This window comes from Protopterus annectens, chromosome 1.part1 (assembly GCF_019279795.1).
Source record: "Protopterus annectens isolate FY-2018-M chromosome 1.part1, PAN1.0, whole genome shotgun sequence".
NCBI classification, from domain to species: domain Eukaryota; kingdom Metazoa; phylum Chordata; order Ceratodontiformes; family Protopteridae; genus Protopterus; species Protopterus annectens.
In genome coordinates this window covers 1,679,874,759-1,679,892,186 of record NC_056726.1, presented here as the reverse complement: position 1 = coordinate 1,679,892,186, position 17,428 = coordinate 1,679,874,759, and the positions used below count along the sequence as shown (strand labels likewise).

The 17,428-nt window shown below is 40.3% G+C and overlaps 1 protein-coding gene across 1 annotated transcript in view; it reads right to left on the bottom strand.

The window, feature by feature from the left end:
* Window positions 1–12,624, bottom strand: part of CEP85 (centrosomal protein 85) — a 2,011,196-nt gene extending 1,998,572 nt beyond the window's left edge. The window contains exon 1 of the mRNA XM_044083921.1: window positions 12,492–12,624. The gene's annotated coding sequence lies outside the window, so the exon portion shown is untranslated. The remainder of the gene's footprint in view (window positions 1–12,491) is intronic.
* Between the last annotated feature and the right edge of the window lie 4,804 nt (window positions 12,625–17,428).

Sequence of the window (17,428 nt, the reverse complement as noted above, 5' to 3'; positions counted from 1 at the left end):
AACCATACATTAATTCAATTTCTATTATCCAGTAAGATGAGGAGATATCAATAATCAATTCTCCTTAAACTACATTGTTAAATATCTACAAACAGAAAACAGTGCTAGTTCCATCTTCAATTAACAGATGATACATAATACAGACAGAACTTAATTATAAGGCAATGAGTTTTTAATAAGCTGCTTCCTGTGCCTAAGGTACAGGATTTGAGTCCATCCACTTCTATGTAGTTTCTGCGTGAATAGGAACAAGTCAGTCACTTAACCAAGCAGCGCTGTCAGGTCACCCCTGAAAAAGTGTATTTGTGTCCAATAGGCTTCCATGGTTAACAAATTATTAAAGAAAGAAACCTAGAAGAATCTCATACAAATGACATATTTCTTCTCCCCACAATGCAACATTGCCTCGACTACCATTTACATATTCTGACTTCTACCAACTTATGATTTTCCACAAAAGCCATCTGCCTTAATGTCAGAACAGACATGCAACAGCACAAAGACTAAGATACTCCAAAGTACTCATAAACTAGCATGCCTGCATAAAAGCCTACACTCATGGTTAAATTCCCCTTTTAAAGCCGTTCACCAAGCTGACCATTAACTGCAGAAGAGTATCATATTTTGAGGTTTCCATCATAACTGTAGAAACTGAGGATGATCTACTTCTTCATACAAAATTTCACAATCAGGCTTACAAATACATAGATCAAGGGCCAAATCCCAAAAGACAAGAGCAAAACCCATCTATAAAGTAGACTTACAACAGAGTAAGTCACTTGCACAGAGTGCAAGTTTTTTGGAATAGGTTCATAGGTGTGTACTAGACTAATGGCCCTGGAGCCTTTACAAGCCTAGCCCATAGGATTACCCTGGCATTGTGCTACCCAACCTTAGTTTCCAATGCCTCTTTTCAGTAGAGCCACTGGAGTGATCCCGGGGGTGAATTTTCTATTTCCCATCCACTCATGAAGATTTCTCTTGAAGAGGGCCAGTGAGGTGCTCTGTTTAACATGTATGGGAAGTCTATTTCATAGCACGTTCTGTTGATTGTGGTAATGAGGTTGAGGTCTCTGGAGCGTGTGGTGCGTAGGGATTGGGATTTATTTAGATGTAGCATTTCTAACAGAGCTGGGTCAGACATAGCAGTCAAGCAGAAATCACCTTTAAGTAGGCAATATGAGACAGAATAGTTTGAGTTTTTTTGAGTCTGTCCATATAGGACAAGTGTTTAAGGCCTAGGATCCTCTTTGGGAGGTATTTTTATGGCCTCTCCAATTACTGCAGGTGTCTAGTGAGGTACATACCAAATGGGGCATTGTACTCGATGATCGGCCTAATGAGGGAAGAGCAGAGGGAGACAATGACCTCTTTCTTCCTGGATGCAAAACCCTTAGTAATGAGATGTGCCACACAGAAGGTCTTTCTGACCACAGTGGAAGTGTGGTTGTCAAAAGAGAGGTTGCTGTCAACCTGTGTTCCCAGATCTCTTATAACGCCTTCTGTGTTCAGTGGACTACCATCGATGTGGTAGTTCATGGGAACTGGGTTTTGCCCAAAGGGGCTGACAACATTTTTTGGCATTGAGCTTACGGCCATGGTTCTGACACCAGCCGTTGGTCTCAGTGAGGCCTTTCTGTAGGATGTCAACATCACTTGGGGAGTTAATGGCACCCAACATGCAATAGTCTGCAAACTTTTTCAGCCAGAGTCCCTTCGTGTTGGACTGGACTTCTGAGAAGTAATACAAACAGAAGAGGACCCAGGACTGATCACTGTGGGACTCCACTCGTGACTGGTCGGCAGTCTGACTTGGAGTCAGCTACTTCCACACTGTGGGTTCTGTGAGCCAGTTTGCAACCCACCTAGTGCTATAGGGGTTGATCTGGTCCCAATTGTTTTATGAACCTCATAACCAAAGTTCAGCCCAAATTTTATTTATTTATTTATTTTAATTTTTATTTTACATTTGTTTACCTGCAAAGTCTGACTGGAAACAGGTCCATTTTCAGCAGAGGCCCAGGGAGAAAAGCTCCACAAATAACACAAAACAATACATGAGAGAGAGAGAGAGAGCTAACAAATCATGCATATAGCATTCATACAATATGGCACAGATTACATCTCATAACAGCGACAATCATTGAGGTACAGAATACATTTTTTTTTTTACAGTTATAATTACAGCAAGGTAAAGATCAATGAGTTAACAAACTTTCAGGAGAAAGCTGTTTCTACATAGCTGAAGCTCTGAAGACAATGGAATTTTTTTAATGATCCGAGTAGAGTACTTTAGACACCCAAATGCCTACAAACTGTAAATCCCATAACTGTGAATGGAAAGGATTACTTGTAGTGACCTTAAAGATGCACGTTATAAAGTAAAGTAATTACAAGTTCTGCTAAAAAGGTTCCTAAAAGCGCCTTTGGGTTTTCGGATTGCAAGTGCAATAGTTATCAGTATTCGGGCTAGAGGTAGTTTAGGGTTAAGGGTCTAAGTCTAGGATCAGAACTTTAAGAATAGACTTAGGGTTACTGTTTTGGGGTTAGAGTTATCTGGGTTGGGATTTCAGAGAACCTAAATTATTTGCATTATGTTCCCTAGGGGAAACAAAACTGAAACACAGCTTTATTAAGTACAAGTTAATTCCCATAACTTGTCTGCACCATTCAGAAAGGCACAAAGAAATTATGTCTGGTTGCTAAAGCACTCAAAATTGCTACAACATAGTATTGTGTGAATCAGTAAATTCCAATAAATAAACAGTGTCAATAGTACCGGTCAACCTTTTATATTTGTTCCCCCCTTACTAAAATTCACAGATAAAAGCAGGGGTGGCTCGTGGCATCGAACTGCCGGACTGCAGCCCCCTCAGCTAAAAAGAAGAAAATGTAAAAAAAAAAATACCTTTTCTTGTGTGCAGCAGATGTTTTTTTTTTGTTTAATGCAAAATTCGAGTCCGCGACTCGGAAGTACGCGCATGCGCACTTTAACCGCCTCGGGCTGCGGCAGTTTTAAACAGATTTTGTTTTTGCTTTGATTGCAGCCCGGTGGAGTAATGAAGGCATCATTGTGATGCCCAGAAGTCTATGCGGTTCCAAACCGCATAGAATTGGAAGGGGCTCGGACTGCGACGTCCGCAGGCACGTCATGACGTGCTTGCTGGGCTAAATGCTGCTGATTGGTTGTCGCTCTCTTCCCGGGCTTTATGTGCTGGGGAAAGAGCGAGAATCAGTCAGTCAGTTGTGGGCTTGACTTGTGGATTAATTCGTGACCGATTTTATTAATAATTTAATTTATTTGGCATTGGATTTTAATTTTTTTTTATTTGGGTGGATTTTGTCAGCTGTGCTGTGCAGCCTGTGCTAGCCTGAAGGAAGAACAGAAGAAAGAAAAGAAGTTAGAAGAAGAACAGAGTGAAGGTGCAGAATTAAAGTAAGTATTGTAGCTCGAGAGGTATACAATAGGGATGGAAGTAAATATGCTGAGGCTAGGGTTGTCCTTGTTGTATCTGTAAGGTAAGCTTCTTTAGCCCTGTAGTGAGAGCCTAATTTCTGATATTTTTTGTAATAGATCATTGGATATGGTCAACTGTGAGTTTAATTATTTCTAGGAGATTGGTTTGGGATTCTATTTCAGTTTTGGCATTGTTGGCAGATATAATGTTAAAGGATTGCTTTTGACTAAGGTATGATTTTGAGGTGAGGAGTATCATATTTGTCTTACTGGGAATAAGTAGTAAGTTCTGATGTTATTAGCCACTGTTCACCTGCAAAGAAAGTGTTTTAGGTGTTGTCTTGCAGTGTGGATAAAGACGGTGCTGCACAGATCAAAGATGAATTGTCAGTGAATTATGCTATATTGGCTGAGTGGGTAATGGTATTACGCTTATCAATGAAGATGTTGAAGAGAAGGGGGTGCAATAATGACCAATAATGATATCTGTGTGACTGCAAACATTACTGTTAGCAAGGAAGAAGATGTTTGCTGCCATTTTACAGTCTGTTCCCTATGGAAGAAGTAGCTAATGAACCAAGAGAGTGAGGGATAGGAGAGTTCAAAATCTAGGAGAGGTTGGAGTGATACAGTACTGAATACCTTTGCAATGTCTAAGAAGAGAGCAGGCACAAGTTTGCCATCATCTCTATACTGGTTGATGATGCTGGTGAATGTCAGGAGTGCTGTTGTGCTATGGTGAGGAATGAAACCATGGTATGTGTTTTGAGAGTTTTTTATTAGAAAAATAAGGTTGTTCATCAGTTGTGAGTTGATGTGTTTCTATAGAATTTTTAACACTGGTGACAGGATGGCAGTTGGTTTGTAGTTATTCAAATCTGTTGATAGCCCTACTTTCTTGGTATTATGGTATCTGGTATTATGTAAGATTGATTCCAAGTAAGAAGAATACATTTTTCTGATATGGACCTGTTCATAGGTGTGTACTAGGCAAATGGCCCCTAGAGCCTTTACAAGCCTAGCCCATAAGATTACCCTGGCATCGTGCCACCCAAACTTAGTTCCTAGTACCTCTGTCGAGTAGAGCCACTAGAGTGATCTCTGGGGTGAACTTTCTATTTTCCATCCACTCATCAAGATTTTTCTTGAAGAGGGCCAGAGAGGTGCTCTGTTTGACATGTATGGGAAGTCTATTTTTGATTATATGATCATAAAGAGCTATGGCATCAGCACGGAGTTGAAGATAGCCTGCTGGTAGTAGGTCAGGGGCTAAAGTGGTTGGCTTTAGATTGAGTAGCAACATGTTTACTGTGGAAGTAGACACAGGGCTAAATTTGAATAGCTGTGAATGGTTGGAATAAGTGTTGGGTAGTGTAAGAGGTATGCTAGTTTCATAGTTGGCTAAGGACTCTATTATTTGTATGACATAAGAGTTAAATTGCAATGAAGTAGTGTCTTTGTCACTGCTGATGAATAGGAATGATATTGTTTTCCCTGGGTGGAGCATTTATTTAAGGTTGACCAGAAGCCTTTCGGGTTGTTTTGGTGTTTATGTCGAAGGTTGGTATGGACGTTTTGTTCGTGTATTTCTATGTGGTACTTTGTGAGTTTCTATAGGGGTCTGAAATGAGGATTGAGTTTTATTTTTATACCAGTTCTTCCATGCATTATCTCTGAAACATAAGTTCTTTGCTTCTCTACTTAGCCTAGGTGTTGGGTTACATTTATTCTTTTATTGCATAGTGGGGCTAGGTTGTTGACGGTTTGTAGGAAGATATTTTTGAAGTGAGAGACTGCATTATTTAAGGTCATGGATTTTAGTATATTCCACTTGTGTCATTTTAGAGAGTTCACAAAGGTTTTTCTATTGAATTGTATGGTGTTACGCATTTGGTAGCGGATCATTTTTTGTCCTGGTATTGGTAACTTCTGACTGCATTGATCTTTTAAAATATTTGGTAGGCTTCCTGTACTATTAATGTTATTAGGTGTATTTGAAAGAATCCAGTCTAGGGTTGTGTCTGCTATTTTTGTTGAGTTTAGTTGTGCAGCTGATTAGTTGGGTAAAGCAGCATAGGTTAATTGACTTGGTAGGGTTGATGTTGTTTATTTGTTGACAATCTATGTTGAGGTCACGTAATATTATTGCTTTGTGTTGGATGTTGTGGGAGAGCCAACAAAGAATGTGTTTTTGTTCTGAAGTGATGTTGTGGTTGGGTAGAATATAGATGGGAGAGTTATCAATGGATATACAGGGAGTGATATTAAAGAGTGTAGTTAATAGCTCAGCACTGCAAATGCTGCTGTCTCTTCAGGATAATGAAGTTGTTTTTGTACAGGATAGCAAAACTGACTGCTCTTCCGTTTTGTCTGCCAAGCCTGACTATGTTATAGCCAGGAAGAGTGATTTCATTGTCACTTATCTCTTTTTTTTATCCAGAAATCTGTAGCTACTACTATGTCTGTGCAGTAGGTAGCTAGGAAGTGTAAACATCATGGATTTTGTTGCATATAATTCTTATGTTAATATTTAAGATGAAATTAATGGATTTGAAGTTGGTTTGTGGGGCATTTGTGGAGTTATAATTGGTTGTTGGGTTGGATATTTGTTGTGCGAGACCTGGATTAGGATGGATGACTCCACTGGTTTGTAGTTTGGAGTATGTGTAGTTACTAGTGTCCGACCACTTAATTATTAAATTTAGTTTTATGGGAGTTGTAGTGTGTATTTTGAATTGCTTGAGGTATCTGTAATGAAAGAAATCTGAGGAGGTTACTTGATAGGGGTGGGGGGATATATATAGAGTGATGGGTTGAATGTGTGTCTGTGGGAGTAGTATGAACAATTAGAGGTGTTATTTGGTAGATGGTTAGGTGGAAAAAGATTACTATGGGCAGCAATAGTACTTGTTTAACTAGCATGTTGAGTGCATGTTAGAGGTGGATTGCTGGTACTATGCTGACAGGAGATGATAGAGTGGAGGTGTAGGGTGTCTCTAGTGGTAGATTTTGGTTGTTGTTGCATGCGTTAGCAATTGATGTGAGCCTAATACAGTTGCATAAACAGAAGATTAGTGCCTACGTCTCTAGCTTGCAAGATTAGTCTATATATTTGTCATGGTTTGGGGGGGGCCTATACCACAATGGCATTTGAAGCACAGACATTGTTTTCATCCGATTCTGTCAAGTTACAATGTTGTTATGCTAATAGAAACCTCTCTTGAATTATTTGCAGAATAGGTATACATAGCCATGCAGCATTTAAAACATGGTATAAAACTATTTTTTAAGGGAAGTGGGGATAATATTTTGTCCAGCAAAGAGTACTTTATGATCCAACTTCAACATTATAAATGAAATGTTAAAAGACTACAAATGATCCAGCAAGAAGGTAAATGCACAGAGTAGTGTTTAATTATGCCACCAGTAATCCTGATAAGTTAGCTTTTGTGCTGCATTTTTCAGTTCTATATTTAGGGTATATATAGTATAAACAAATCATCAAGATGATGGCTTATAAATAAGCTGGACAAACATAGTGCTTTAGGAGAACAAAAAGAAAATGAGGTCACACTATTACAAAGAGCTGTAATGCAGAGGACTGTAAGAAACTGCAGAGAAGTGTGGGAACACTGATCTCAGAACTGGTGCAGTGACCCAGTCAAGGTCAAATATTTCTGCATTGTGTCTGAAACTTGAGCATAGGCAGACATTTTGCCTTTATGCTCAGTATACAAAGTTTGCATTCCCACATATTTCACGACTCATCAGCAGCCCCTAACCCCAGTTTAGAAAGCACATCTTCTCTGATTGCTTTGCCATAAATAATTTAGTTAGCACAGTTCAAAATAAACATCACTTATCAGTGGAACAGCATGGGTGACTGCAGAAGATGGGCCAGCATGGATGAAATGAGCAGCAATGTGGGACCTTAGAGTGTGATTTGGAAAAAATTATAGTTCATGAAGCAGTTGGTTTGCACATTTGTGTAGGAAATCTTTCATATATTCACTAATGCAGTAGTTTACAGCTATGTGAAGCTGGTGTTTAGCATTATGGGCAAGTCAGTTAAGTCAAGCACGCAGAATTCACTGTGCAATCACTCTGAAATGCATAATGCAAACAAAATATGATCTTATTATGTTTCACTAGATATCTTTGGATAAAAAGATGGCATAGATTGTTGTCAGGCAGCAGGTCTTTTTTGGATAAGAAACGTAAAATGGGGGTATCACAGAGCTTTCTACTTTCAGCATGTTACTTGGTACTTTTATAAAGCTGAATATAAGTTATAATTAGAACTGCAGTGCAAGGAGAAGCTTGTTTTATTATACTTGATTTTGACTAGTATTTCAGTAATGTATTTAAAAAGTAATTTATTTTTTCATGCCTCACAACCTTTTTGTTTCCTTCTAGATATTAAGTAAGCTGTCATGTAGCCAATGCATTGAAATATTTTTTTCTTCTACACTTCATTTTGTCTTGATTGGACTCTTGTAATGATGGTTTGGCACCCAGGGCAGCGTATTCAACTAAAGTTCCAGTTGTTGTGTTTTTGAGCATAGCTCCACCCCGTTCTAGTTGGCCACACCCCTTCCCATTGGCCCCACCTATTCAGCAGTCTCCTGCAGCCCCCCTCTAATTGGAAGTCACCAGCCGCCACTGGATGAAAACAAAAAAACTTCTTCCCTAAAGTCAAATCAATTCTTGCTTTACTACTTTGATAACTTTTCTCCTGGCCATACTACTACACTCAGATCATTAAAAAAAAAAAATTCCATTGTCTTTCCTTATTATCAACAAGGTATGCAGGTTTACTATCCTTAAAACTAACCCTTTCCATGTCTATGCAAAGGTATCTCCCTGGGGGAACATTTAGAATTACAAATGTGTATGTCTACATTTACCTTATCATTACACAGGTAACTTCCCCACCCCAAAAAATAAACATCCTTTTTATGTTATTACAGACTTATTCTGTAGTCTCATAGCCTGACTTTTTTAATTTAAATATATTCATTTGCTAATCAGGTTAACCTCCTACAATTACACTGCTGTGGTAAACTGACTCCATCCATAGTACAATAGTCAATTTTCTGATGTCATTAATACCACTGGTCATATTAGATAACATCAAGGAAGGTCCAAGTAAGATGTGTGATTAAGTACGATCCTGCACAGATACAATGCGCCTATATTTGAAACTTAAATGCTGCCTTAATAAATCATCCTCTGTGCCTCGCACCACATCCTGACAACTATGCTTGACACACACATCTTAGGACAAGCACTTTAGACACGCAAATTCTCCATACCTACAACAGCAGCATTTAAAAATACCCCACTTGCCCATACATACAGCAAGCTTTAAGTTATACCAACTACTCAAGAAGCCCACTTTCTAGGACATGCACTCCATAAAATAACCAAATTATCCACACACAGCACAGAAGCATTTAAATGCCCAACTTGCCTACAAGTATAGCAAACTTTAGGCAACAACGAATACTTGAGAAGCCCCTCTGAAGTAAATCTTCAAACTCCACACACACTACAGTAATACTTAAATTATCTAGTGCCTGCAAAATACCCAAGCATCATCTTATAAGATCTTGCATTTAGAATATTTTGAAAATGACAATAACTAGCTTAAAAATCAGTAACACAGTGATTTCTCCATTCTCAGTCAAAACAACAGGCTTGACATTTTCAGAGTTTGTTCTATTACCACATTCATATCGAAGCTTTTCATCAGTTCAGTAAAACACATGTACTGCCCTTTTTCTATTAAAATAATGAATGAACCAAGAAACCTCTGAAGGATTTTTTTCCCAAACAGCAATCACAGTCCATTCACAAGCTGTTAAACAGAAAAACTTCACCACAATGCGTTCCAAAACTAAAGTCAAAAAAGGTTTTGGGCCAAACGGCATAAAAATGCTGACATCTGTAATATTAATTTCCCAAGGGTGCAAACACATTATCCCACACCCAGTGCCTGGCTCAAAGCAGCCAGCCAGAGCTTTTTCAAATGAATTATATTTATATGGTCACAAAAATGCCCTCAAGTAGCACTCTCCATACAATTGCCATCTTTCACAATTTGTGTAAAGTTCATATGAGTAATTCAGAAATCTACTACTACCATACAACTGACTCATCAATAACTTCAAAAGAAAAAGTGAGGCACTGCATCAGCTTGCAGTTTTACAAGATGACTAGAGAGGCTTCTTCTTGGATGAAAATTCTCAACTCAGTCTGAACCCTCTATGCAAGCATTATCATTTCCTGAGGAAAGTCTGGCTTCCAAGTTGGTTTCTCAATTATACATGTAGAGCAGGTACCAGGTAAACCATCAGTCCTCAACATAGGCTCATAGGTTGGTACTAGACTATCAGCCCTAGGACCTAAACAAGCCTAGCCAAACAATTCCTCAGATATTTTTTCCCACAATATTTACTTCCCTGGACCCCTGTCTAGCAGGGCAACAGACGTGATCCCCGGAGTGAATTTCCTATCTCCCATCCAATCGTCAAGGTTTCTCTTGAAGAGGGCCAAGAAGGTGCTCTGGGTCAGGAACCTATCCCTCCAGCATGTTTTGTTCATTGTGATGACAAGGTTTAGATCCCTGGAACGTGTGGCTCTGAGGGACTGGGATTTCTTTAAGTGGAGCATGTCCAACAGCTCAGGGTTTGACATGGCCTTGTATGTTGAGCAGAGATTGCCTCAGAGTACACGATATGCCAGAGTATAGCTGGAGTTTTTTTAGATGGTCAGCATAGGGCATCTGCTTTAGGTCTGTGATTCTTTTAGTGAGGTATTTCTGCGGCCTTTCCAGCTGTTGCAGATGTCTTGTGAGGTACATACCAAATGAGGTGTTGTACTCTATAAACAGGTCTAATGAAGAATGAGTACAGTGGGACAATGACCTCCTTTTTTCTGGATGAAAAGCCCTTAGTGATGAAGTGTGCCACATAGAAGGATTTCCTGACTGTTGTGGCAATGTGGTTATTGAAGGCGAGACCACTGTCCACCGGTGTCCCCAAGTCTCTCTTCACACTTTTGGTGTTTAGTGCGCTGTCACCTATGTAGTAATTCATGGGTACATGTTTTTTCCCCAAAGGGGATAACTATACATTTCTTGGCATTAAGCTTAAGCCCATGGCTCTGGCACCAAGCATCTGTCTCCATTAGGCCCTTTTGTAGAGTATCCATATCATTTGGGGGTTCAATAATGACTCCCACTTTGCAGACATCTGCAAACTTTGTTACTCAGAGTTCCTTAGTGTTGGCCTGTACTTCAAAGAAGTAGATGCCAAACAAGAGCGGTCCCAGGACTGAACACTGAGGTACTCCACTTGTCTGGAGCTGAATTTAGAGAGTCGGCTACTTTTACAGTCTGGATTCTGTCAGTAAGCCAGTTGGCAACCCATCGAGTGACGTAGGGATTTATACCCATCTTAGTAAACTTATCTATATACATACTGCATCTCTATCTTGAAACACCATCAGTACACTGCAAGACTCAAATGCCATCCTCTTGACATGATGCACACAATATCATCTTTAAGTAAAATGGTGGGGGAGTTGGTAATTGTGAAAAATACAGGACCATGTGCACTGCACATTATGAATACAGTATCTGTACATGACGTGTCAGCATTATATGCAATTTTTACTTTCTGTAAGGCCATTATAAGTTGGGGTAGCACCCCATCATCTTCTGCCTGATTCTCAAGGAACAAGTCTAGAGGACCCCATTACCAAAAAATAAAATAACAGTTTGCCTCACAAGTACCATAAAACATTTCTATAAATAATGTTGCTGTAACTATACAGTTTCTTGACAGACTATGAAAAAGCAATTAAGTCACTAGCATAGTTTATCTACACTAAGGTGGCAGCAAGTTGATCATTACTGACAATCATAAGGGAATCTCAAATTACAGATATATCGCGCGCGCACACACACTCTAATCTGGTCAAAGTCTTTGTCAAATTATGCCTTTTTGTAACCTCCTGGACTGCACTGGTTGGAAGCCATTATTTCTCTAGCCTACTAACTCTAACTGGGAAGTGAGTGAAAACAAAACAGAGTCCAACTCACATTCAAGATAAACATGCTTTCTGCCCCAAGGTGTATCACTGCAGAACAATGACAAGGTAAAACAGCCAAGATACATGAATGGATATGAAGAATCATAGCTCTCAAATTGAGTCTCAACCAATTAGGGTTAGATCCCGAAGTGATCAGAGAGACTACGAAAATACTAGTACGACTGAGACAGTAACTGACCAAATAGAGAATGTGAACTGATATACAATTTCTGACGTAAAAAAAAAGTCTATAACTCTTACTACTGCCATTAATTGTAATTCAATCACTACCTTTTCTCCAAAAGTCACCAGTTTTAGGCGAGATTAAGAGTGGCAAAGCTAAAGTACAGGTAAAAATCAAAGATAGTTGAGAGGTACGTGAAAAATACAGTTTACAAGTGTGTTGCCATGCAAGTCCCTTTTTTCTTCTACACATCCCTCAAACAGTGCAGGTTTACTCAAACTAAAGTATGAATGTCCTGTGTTGTAAGCAACTTGCGTAAAGGAGACACTGCTGCATATATAAATAAATATTTTATTGTAGTATATGAGAGGGGCGGAGAATCAGAGGAAAGTGATGGGCAAGGGAGACTGATGGAGGCAGGAGCTGGACACAGTGCACTTTTGTAGCAATGTGGTGGTGAAAGCACAAAGTAGAAGTTTCTGACTGCACTCCTAATGGAGGCTTTCACAAAACAGTCCCTTTACACTTCACGCTGAGCACGAGACTGTCAGATTATATTCACGACACTAAATGTTTCCTTATTAAGCCGAGGGAACCACGAGCGGCCCCAATCATAAAGCTTCAAATAAAAACAAACAAAAAAAAACTCCAGACTACTTTTCCAGCCTTTCAATGGTACCATGGCCAAAGCCAAAACAGTGACTTGAATCTCGAAATAACACTAACAGATATCAGTACACGAAACGAATTTACCTGTACTTCTCAGTTTTTCACCACTTCTGATTTAACATTTACAGTCTAACGTACCAAACCAGCCGCCTTCCGACCGGCCGTTACAGCTGTTCAAGTCTCCACCCGTAGTGTTAGACTAAACAGCGAATCGCAAACTTCGTCTCGATGCCCACCCTTTCCCTCATTCCATTGGTTAACTTCCACTGGTTTCACAGGTATTCTACAGCTGCCCGTAAGATAATTAGTTAACAAGGCAGTCAATCAATCATAGTCTCCGCTCTATGTGGCTTATGCTTGGTTTCTGTCGTATTTTGTTAGGCTTGTTCGTGTGAGTTCATACAATGTTGTTGGTTTAATGTGCCATTAACTGTGAAGTTTTTCAAGTTTTGTATGCGAGCTTCGTACGTAGGTGATTTAATAAAAATGGTATAGGGTTGTCACCTTTTCAAATGCCCAAAGTGGGACATTTTTTGTAGAAATGTGAGATTTTGTAGAACAAAACATACCCACGGCCAGTGCAAAGAACAGAACTTTTTTTTGCCAAAATAAAAGCTTATTTTGTAGCATTTGAGTTGCTTATGCTATTTCATATAATATGTATGTGCTCCTCAGATACAAAATAACTGTTTTGTGCAACCATTACAGAAAATTTAAGAAATACATTTGGTCTTAAAATCTCAGGACATTTTTTTTATTTATTTTATTTGCAGTTTGTTTGCCAGGATGGTCCATTGGCCAAGAAGATTTTCAATGGAGTCCTGGGGAGAAAAGCTCCACAATAACAAAAGTTATAAACAAATAATTATAAAACAGTAAATAAAGAAGTACAAATGAAATCATAGTATTTAAAGATACAATAAGAAACAAAGTTAAGAAAAATAAGAATTTTAAATTTTTGCTACTAGGTTAGGACTCTGGAGTACATGAGATGTCTGAGGTAAAGAGAGGAGAAGAGGTTATGTGGGATGGGAGCAGGAGCATTCCCAGAGAGATGTTAGGTGTGAGTGAAGTGAGGTTTTGAAAGAAGAGTGACTAGAGATGGTACGGATGGATGGTGGTAGGGAGTTCCACTGAAGCGCAAGGGCAAAGCATAGGAGATTTTTTCCAGGTGGGTGGATGGGTTTATGCAATTCTATCAAGTTCTGATTGTTGGATCTTAAGGATCTTTTGGGAAGGTGCATTTTAAAGGACGAGGATAGGGAGGGACAGAGGGAAGGGCTAAAAATGAGTTTGTGAACATGAGTGAGTTGAATGTAGGTGAGATAATTGGGTAGCTCTAACCAATTTAGTTTGTGAAGGGCGACACAGTGATGGGTAGAAGATTTGTGGCTAGTGGCAAACTTGGCAATCTTATTATAGCAGGAGGAGAGTTTGACTTAAGTGTTGATTGTAGGTTAGTTAGGAGTGGGGCACCATATAGGAGAGAAGGTTCATAGGTTGGTACTAGGCTATCAGCCCTGGGGTCTATACAAGCCTAGCCATAACAATAACCTGGCTATTTCTTCCCACAGTATTTGTCTGAGATTGGTACAGCTCTTCATGCTTTTAATAACGTTTAGTGAACCAATACCTTACATTGCCATTGATGCCAACAGAATGATCTTTTAGATGTTGTTTTACATAAAACATTTAACATAACACTCAAAATTCATTTAATGATCCATATCAACATTTGAGACATATCCAAAAACCAGCTCAGATCATTATCATTCCCTGGCACCATTGACAATAAATATATCGAGGTTGCGTGCTTTACAAGTTAGGGTTACTACACGCTGCATATTCAATAAAAGCACAGAGACCTCAGATGGATTAACTGGCTGCAGCCATGTGTTTATTGCCATTTACTGCCAATGACCTTTCTCAAATAGAAGCCAATTATTATGAGATGTGCGCAAGGCAGGAATGTCAGGGAGGCCATTTTATTTCTTTCATAGCATTTCCCTAAACCTACAGGACAACAGACAGCACATCAATATCTGGCCCTTCTAATTCAACATACCCACATTATAACAATGTTTTCATTTCACAATTCATCACAATTCCTCTGGGCTGCCTTACAATCTGCCAAGGAGCCATTGCCAGGCTGGTAAGTCCCCTGGCAACAATCCCTTGGGGCTGTCTGGCATGTGGAAGGTCCAGCTGAAGTGTCCTGTGACCTCCCCCCCCACTTACCTTGGCATCCCTTACCTTTCCTGTCTTCCACTTACATGGCTGCGACAATCTAGCCTAACCTGTCTATCTTACCTGAAGGAGAAGGCAAAACCCTGAAAAAACCCAGTGGGAAAAAACAGGAAATTCCTTCACGACCCCTAGTCCAATCACCTTTGTAGGTCACTGGGTTCCTTACGTACCTTACCTGGCCCTAAACTAACTGGCAAGTACACCCCTGCTTTTACGAGGGGGGTGGGTAGGGTGGGACAAGCTTCCAACATAGGGATCGAAAAGACTGATTTGCTTTGTTACCAGCCTTTTCAGTCCTTCCCCTGGACAGCACAGCCCACCTCAGCCCTCCTACCTATCCTGACCCTACCTGTTCTCCACCTTTCCCCTCCCCCCACTGAAACCTGAGTCCGAGCTGACCTACCTCGGACAAATGACGGCTTGCTGCGATTGGCTTGCCAGCTATTGTTACTTCCCTGGACCCCTGTCTAGCAGGGTGACTGACGTGATGCCTGGGGTGAATTTCCTATCTCCCATCCAATCATCAAGATTCCTTTTGAAGAGGGCCAAAGAGGTGCTCTGCTTGACATGTATGGGCAGTCTATTCCAGAGTCTGGGGAGTCTCTGAGTCAGGAACCTATCACTCCAGCATGCTTTGTTCATTGTGATGACAAGATTTAGATCCCTGGAGTGTGTGTCTCTGAGGGATTGGGATTTCTTTAAGTGTAGCTTGTCCAACAGCTCTGGGCTTGACATGACCTTGTAGGTTAAGCAGAGATCACCTCTGAGTAGACGATATGTGACAGAGTATAGGTGGCGTTTTTTTAGACGGTCAGCATAAGACATCTGCTTTAGGCCTGTGATTCTTTTAGTGAGGTATTTCTGCGGCCTTTCCAGTTGTTGCATATGTCTTGAGAGGTACATACCAAATGGGGTGTTTTATTCTGTAATGGGTGTAATGAGGGATGAGTACAGTGGGACAATGACCTCCTTTTTTCTGGATGAAAAGCCCTTAGTGATGAGGTGTGCCACATAGAAGGATTTCCTGGCTGTTGTGGCGATGTGCTTATCGAAGGTGAGACCACTGTCCACCTGTGTCCCTAAGTCTCTTATCACACTTTCGGTGTATAACGTACTGTCACCTATGTGGTAATTCATGGGTACATGTTTTTTCCCCAAAGGGGATAACCATACATTTTTTGGCATTGAGCTTGAGCCCATGACTCTGGCACCAAGCATCTGTTTCTGTAAGGCCCTTTTGTAGAATATCCACGTCATTTGGGGATTCAGTAATGGCTCCCAGTTTGCAGTCATCTGGGAACTTTGTTAGCCAGGGTCCCTTAGTGTTGGCCTGTACTTCAGAGAAGTAGATGCCAAACAAGAGCGGTCCCAGGACTGAACCCTGAGGTACTCCACTTGTCACTTGTCTGGTGCTGGATTTGGAGTCGGCTACTTTTGCAGTGTGGGTTCTGTCAGTAAAACAGTTGGCAACCCATCGAGTGACGTAGGGATTAATGCCCAGCGTTGTAAGTTTATCTATGATTCCAGAGTGGGGGATGGTGTCGAAGGCCTTGGCAAGGTCCAGATAGGCTGTGTGGACCACCTTACCCTTGTCCACGGCTCTGGAGACTGATTCAAAGAAGTCAATCAGATTCAGGAGACAGGTTCGGCCCTTCACGAACCTAAACTGTGTGGGGTCCAGTGTTTGAATGTTGCCAATGTCTTTGTTTATAAGTTCCATGATAATACGTTCCATGGCCTTGCAGATCAGGTTCGTCAGACTGATAGGGTGGTAGTTCCCGGGATCCAAGGTGGATCCCCCCTTGTGGAGTGGGATAACTGTAGCTATGCGCCACTCAGTGGGCACAAAGCCTGAGGTGAGGCTATGATTAAACATGACACTTAGGTGAGGTGCCAGTTTATTTTGTAGTTCATGTAGTATACAGTCTGAGATGTTGTCTGGTCCCATGGATGCTGTATTCTTAGCTTTGGAGAGTGCATTTTTACCTGTGTGGCTGTAATTACCGAAATTTGGCAAGCTTTCGGTATTGAGATGGGCCCTTTAGGGGGTGAGGGGGGGGGGTGAAGTTTGCACTGAATCGATCTGCCAGGATATTGACAATATCCTTGGGATCAGTATATTTAATGCCATTCTGTTGTAGCTCAGAACAGATCTGAGCATTGCCATTTAGATTCTTGATATAGCTATAGAATGCCTTGTGGTTGTCTTTGGAATCTTTGGCAATTTTATTTTTGTAACTAGCTTTGAAAAATTTTATGAGGGATTTCATCTTCTTACTGAGGCTGGTAAGGGAATTTTTTGCATCCCGGGATTTTCCTCTTTTCTACAACAGTTTCTTCCTTTTGTTGTAAAGTTGTTTATGGCAAGGGACCACCAGACTCGCTTCCTTTTTTTGGAGGAGAGCATCTTGGTTCTATTAGGGATGGCACGATTCATGCATAAGTGGATGTGCTTGTAGTGTGTAGTGTATTGATTCAGCAGTGAACTTTCAATTCCGTCTGCATGGATGTCATGAAGTTTTTCTGAAGGATTTGTTTAGATTAGAGAGTTTAATGGAGGACAGAAATTTGTGATTTGTGATATTATTGTTGGTTTCTTTGTGAGGGGGTAACAAACAAAGGCCATTTTCAAGCTTGGATAACCTTCTTGGATGAATTGATTTGATTGATTAAAAGAGAGATGGGGAAGGCAACGACTATAAAGGAAGAGTATGAGGGAATGTTGTTTGTTGGGGCAAAGTTTCAGTTTCTCAGTTTTTTTTATTATTATGGTA